Genomic DNA, 6,722 nt, shown 5'->3' with positions numbered 1-6,722 from the left:
TATTTTTTATTTTTCAACTCAAAAATATCCATCCATCCATCCATCTTCATCTGCTTATCCGGGGCCGGGTCGCGGGGGCAGCAGCCTAAGCAGGGAAGCCCAGACTTCCCTCTCCCCGGCCACTTCCTCTAGCAGCTAGAGCAGGGGTGGGCAAACTTTTTTTACTTGCGGGCCACAATGGGTTCTAAAATTTGACAGAGGGGCCGGGCCGGGAACAGATGGATGGAGTGTTTATGTGAACTAATATAAAAGGCATGTAAAAGCTATGACATGAAAGGATTTGGCCTTTTACAGGTAGCATTACAGGGGAAAAGGTAAAATGAATGAGGTTTATAATTAAATAACATTTTATGATATAATTTGGACAAGTTTGGCGGGCCGTATTTCCAAGCCTAACGGGCCGCATGTGGCCCCCGGGCCTTAGTTTGCCCGTGTCTGAGCTAGAGTGTCTCTCCAGCGTGTCCTGGGTCTTCCCCGTGGTCTCCTCCCGGTGGGACGTGCCCTGAACACCTCACCAGGGAGGTGTCCAGGAGGCATCCTGAATAGGTGCCCGAGCCACCTCATCTGGCTCCTCTCAACGCGGAGGAGCAGCGGCTCTACTCCGAGCTCCTCCCGGATGACTGAGCTTCTCACCCTATCTCTAAGGGAGAGCCCAGCCACCCTACGGAGGAAGCTCATTTCAGCCGCTTGTACCCGCAATCTCGTTCTTTCGGTCACTACCCAAAGCTCGGTCGACCATAGGTGGGAGGGTAGGAGAACGAAGATCGACCGGTAAATCGAGAGCTTCGCCTTTCGACTCAGCTCTCTCTCTCTTCACCATGACGGATCTGTGCAGGGTCCGCATCACTGCAGACGCTGCACCGATCCGTCTGTCGATCTCCCGCTCCATCCTTCCCTCACTCGTGAACAAGACCCCGAGGTACTTGAACTCCTCCACTTGGGGCAGGATCTCCTCCCCGACCTGGAGGGTGCTCCCCACCCTTTTCCGGCTGAGAACCATGGCCTCGGATTTGGAGGTGCTGATTCTCATCCCGGCCGCTTCACATGCGGCTGCGAACCGATCCAGTGAGAGCTGGAGGGCACGGCCTGATGAAGCCAACAGGATCACGTCATCTGAGGTCACCAAACCGAACCCCCTCAACGCCCTGGCTGCACCTAGAAATTATGTCCATAAAAGTTACGAACAGAAAGGGCAGTCCAACCCGCACTGGAAATGGGTCCGACTTTGCGCACCGGTCATATAGGGAGCGGGACACCCCGTATCAGGGGGTCCGACACCCCATACTCCCGGCGCACCCGCCCCCACAGGACTCCCCGAGGGACACGGTCGAATGCCTTCTCCGAATCCACAAAACACATGTGGACTGGTTGGGCAAACTCCCATTCACCCTCAAGGACCCTGCTGAGGGGTAGAGCTGGTCCACAGTTCCACGGGCCGGACGAAAACCACATTGCTCCTCCTGAATCCGAGGTTCCCCCCGGAAGAGCTAGAGGAAGTGGCCGGGGAGAGGGAAGTCTGGGTTTCCCTGCTTAGGCTACTGCCCCCACGGCCCGGCCCCGGATAAGCAGATGAGATGAGACGTTGTCATTTTCAACCTCATGTGCAGACAATTTTTAGTGGGGCAGGTGACGGTCACCATCCCGTTAAAAATCGGGATGGTGACCGTCCTGTTTCCTACTTTGCACCATCAAGGCCTGTGAAACATGGAACCAACAAGATGGACAGACAAAAAAGCGAGGAATAGACTGTTCTGAGGAGAAAGTGCAGCGGATTTCTGTGCTTGTTGTTGTAGGTTATCTTCTGCGTTGCAAAACCAATAGCCCCTTACGCCTAGGATAGGCGCTCGGGCCTAATTATAATTATTTTTTGCTATAACCACTTTTACATTCACATCAAAATTTTACTCAGGAAATTATTTATAATCTAATTCAAGTATCAGTAAAATATATATGTATGTATATACTGTATGTGTATATATATGGTGTCTATATATACATATACATACACACATTAGCCAGTGATGTCAGTCTTTGTATGATCACGCTGATATTTCCTCCACCTCAACCAATCTGTTTCCTGAATAAGAGTAATGGTCCATTGTTGTTGGCCTCTTCCCTGACACTTGATTAGCACGGAGCACCAGACACATCGCTAATCCGATGAAACGTAGCCAGGATTGAACCTGTGCTACGCTTCATTCTCCTCTTGAGACTGATAACACTACGCAGATCAGCACTGCGTTGACTCACGCAGCACATTTAGGCAGACGCAGTCCAGCTGGCTGTGATTAGACAGCACATGGCCTGGGCTTACTGTTTGTAGAACTAGAGCCCCACCCTTGATATGACACTGGAGGAGAGACTAAGTGAGTTCTAACACACTCTGGAAAAGACTTGGGACTGAATTTCCTTTAGGGTTCCTAACAAAATTAGGAAAATATAAAATTCTGATATTCAACTGTCATCATAATGAAAGTACTGCCAAGCATTAGCTATATCATGGCACATAATGTGAATGTGAAGTGTGTCGATCATTCTGTAGATCCCATTGACTGGCCACAGGTCAGCGCTTTTACAACTAACAAAGACACTCTTTGGGGTTGTAAGAAAAGCCTGACAGAATTGAATGAACAGACATTTTTGCGACAGTCAGTAGCTGTTTGAACCCAGAGCAAACAAAACACAAATACGTACACTTGTTCTCGTATTTAACTCGTCACGCCATGATGCTGTAGCTGCCACTGGCCCTGTTTGGACAGTGTTTTGTCCTCATCACCTACCTGTGCTTTGTCTTCCCTTCTTGTTTAACATTTTAACCACATGAGTGATGGCTGTGCTGTCTTTTATGATGGAACAGTAAAGCACACTGGGAATCCATACTGTCTGAAATATCAAACTCTTATTTCTGTCCTCTTTGGTGGTTTAGCAAGTTCTCAAAGATATTTTGTATTTTTCTACCTCTAAGTTTTGTCACTGTATGAAATCTAGAACAGTCCATTATTTGTGTTTCTTTTTTATCCAGTATGTTCACGTGTGAAGCTATGTAGATGTGTTTTTTTAAATAGATTTTCTTTAAAAATGCTATTTATTTACCTGGAAATAAGTTAACATCCTATGATTTAAGAGTCAGGTGGAGGAATGTCTATTCAACGGGACCGACTTCCTTTTGAATGGAGATGATGATGAATATATTTATTAGATAGAATGTTAGAGTACAAGTACAGTCAAACAGTAGCATGTATTACAGTACAAGTACAGTCAAACATCCTGTATAAGAGGAGCATTTCAAAAAAGCCCTTGCGGTCTTGTTTCCGTTGAAAGTCCTTCGTACATAAATCATCGACATTTAACAATAAAATAAAAATTAATAAATAGGTATTCTCTCAAAATCCCACCCCCAACAAAGACCGTAGCAGAAGTTATTTACATTTCAGAGGGTCATCAAAGGTCACATGACTGAATCCAAATGAATCACTTTTGCATTCTTGTTATCACCATAAATGCTGCTTCAAACGATTAGGGAATTCCAAGCCCAACCGTAAGACGATTGTATCACCTTTGTTTCCCGCAATGTTTGGTTGAAAACATTTTATTGACAATCGCCATATTTATTGATCATAGATTACTAGTTTTGAAGATTTATTCAAGGGATATTGGGGGAAAAAGTTCGATGAGACGACTGATTCCACTTGCATGTCTGTACAAAAATTAAGGTTACACTGAAACCAGGAATGAGTTTCAGTTATTAGTGAAAGGAAATAGGAGTGGCTCCAGTGTTCTCACCTAAATTGATGCAAGCAGCAAATAAGTGCTTGTGCTGTGAGTAAGCTCAAACAGCAGTTTGGCCACAGTGTCTCATCGAAACAACCATTTCATTGTTTAAGACAAAGATCTTCAGCTTTTTAATCACAATTTAATTTGTAGATTAATGTTTTTTCCTTGGAGACAATAGCCTCCAATGACGTTTGATTGTCTTTGTTGCCTTTTAATCAAGTGATTCATTTTCCTTTTTAATTGGAAAGATTTTTTTTTAACCATTTGTGGAATTATTTATCTGAGTTTGTACACGGTTCTCTTTTCTTAATTGTTTTGATTCCTTGGTCGGACATTAGGCGACTAATGTCAGCGACTACAGTCAATACTAACATTCATTTTAGTGGCCATTATTTCCAAGGTGTACATTTCTTTCTTTGTCTGAAATGGTCTGCTGACCTACTGTAAATCATTCATGTCAACTTTATTTACAGCAAAGTGCTCTTATTTTAAAGGAATTGTCCGAGACATAACTCTTGATGATGCTCTATATGTGACGTGACCAAAAAGGGATAATTATTTACTGCATGAAACACATCAAACCTGTAAAAAAAAAGATTTAATATGTTCATTAACAACAGAAAAAAGATTGTATTGATCCAAAAGGAAAGTTGGGATATAGCAAATTGATTATCATATCATACAACAGCATCTCAAAGGGATTCACTCATTTAAATGATCCTCTCCACCACACACTCTTGTTTTTCATTGTGGTCTCTTACAGTTTTACTCTGTGCCAGTGGCAGCTATAGATGGGCGGCTTTAGACCTCCTTACTAGTCATGAACACGTCTTGGTGTCACAGTTGCTTAGGGAAACCAGAGGCATTTCATCGCCATCCATAGACAACAGTGACCTTTTGTAACACTGCAACCTGCTTTCTCCTTAAGCTAAGCGTTGAATGCAGAGACAGAACTAGTGTGACTTCCCTGTGTAGCAACATTGTGATTTTGTACTTGCTCCCCTTCTCCTTCCTCTTCAATAAATGCAAACTTTGAACCTCACTGTCAGTCCTTATATTATTTGCGTGCTACCATGGCAACATCATTGGTCGGTTAATAGTTTATAAGGTGAACGTGCAACTGTCCCACAACACAAGATCCACTCAGAATGAAAGATCGGCACCAGTCACAAGGCCGATATCAATGTTTCTAACGAACGGCTGACTTCAAAGGAAGCCAGACTTTTGAACCTAAGCGCATCTTATAAGGTATAAATTTGTCATATCCTAAATTTAGGGGTTCACATTTTGGGCGCAGATAACAGCAGAGTGCAGCAGCAACACACTTCATTTTAAGAATGTATGAAAGTTAAACATACGTCAGCTGAAAGGTAAAATGAATACGTCAGGTGTTTCCAATAACCACAGCACACAAGAACTGATTAAATTGCTCAATAAAGCCAATATTACAGGTCTTCTGGGAGAAAGCTGAAACGCATTTCCAACCAGAAGTAGCTTTAAAGTATGAAAGCAATAAGGTACAAAAAAGTAAACAAACACAATTGACTGCCAACGGTTTATACTACTACAGAGTTTTTAAATGATTCAACCCTTAACAAGGGTCTCTGCTTATTTGCAGAGACCCTTTAGCTGCTATCACCTGCTGCTAACGTGAAGAACACATCCAGAAACCAGCTTCTGGCAGCATTCCTGAGGAATCTTAGCCCATTCCTCATGGACAAAATCCTCCAGTTCTGGATCATTCCTGGTTTACCTGCTGCATCCACCTTCTTCAATTCCCACAAGAGATGTTATGTGGATTTAATCAGGTGACTGCGGTGGCCTCTTTAAAGATCCAGGACTTCTTCTGGAACCAATCCATCATGGACTTTGGGGTCTGCTTGGGATCTTGAGGTCTTTTGGAACGTCTAGCGTCATCTTCGTCACGGATGAATTTCCTGATGCTTGATGGAATCCAGCTCACCTCTACCTGCTGGAGGTTTCTAGCGTCTGAGGAAGCCAAGCAGCTCCAGAGCATCGCTGAACCACTGCCATGTTTCACTGTAGGTAGAGAGTTCTTTACAGGACAGCTCCACTCTTCCTTCCAACGTGCCGCTGAGTCCGCAGAGGTGAACTGGATAAGATATTCTCTGTCTCTACTGCCACAGTATGCGATCCATTAACTATGTTGCTATAAATGTCAAATGTCACTATTACTGGAAAACATCAAAGGCAACTCTACAGGATACTGACATTTTGTGCTAAGAAATGTGTCCTTCTGAATTGGATTACAGATAAAGCACCAGGCAAAAATCAATGGCACCGAAATATGTGTCCGTAGATTATTTAACTAGCAAGTTGCACATTAGAGATGAAGTATTTCACAGAATTTGGGACCCCTTCATGACATACATTGGTCTGGACATTTCCACCATCTTTCTTAGAGGCATGATTTGAATAAAATCCCATTTCCAGCGACTGAGGAAGGTAAAGGACAAAATGGTTAAGAAGGTGAATGAGAGTCAGTTTTTATTATTTTAATTATCTATGTAAGTGTGTATGGATATGTGTGCATTGTATGTGTATGAGTATTTGTAAATGCTGTACTTCAATGTAAGAAAATAATAAAAAGATTAAAAAAAAAAAAAAAAAGAAGGTGAATGAGTGAATGATTATAAAATGACAAATAAGGAATTTTTCTGATCTTTTCCACCCTCTCACCCTACATAAAATCATGTTTTACCCTTTGTGCAAATAATTTCAGTCCTTAAACAGTGCTATAAAATTATTACATATGAATATTGTTTCACTGCATAAAATATTTTTAATGTATGTATTTCCCTAATAATTATAACTCCTTCGTGACACCTAATTCAAATTCATATGAAGCCTCCCCCTCGGTGGCGCAGTGGTAAGCGCTGTTGCCTCACAGCGAGATGGTCGTGGGTTCGTCTCCGACTTGTGGCCTT

The sequence above is a fragment of the Brachionichthys hirsutus genome, chromosome 16, assembly GCF_040956055.1.
Source record: "Brachionichthys hirsutus isolate HB-005 chromosome 16, CSIRO-AGI_Bhir_v1, whole genome shotgun sequence".
Taxonomy (NCBI): Eukaryota; Metazoa; Chordata; class Actinopteri; order Lophiiformes; family Brachionichthyidae; genus Brachionichthys; species Brachionichthys hirsutus.
The sequence above is the reverse complement of the archived record's forward strand: the minus strand, read 5'-3'. Positions refer to the sequence as shown.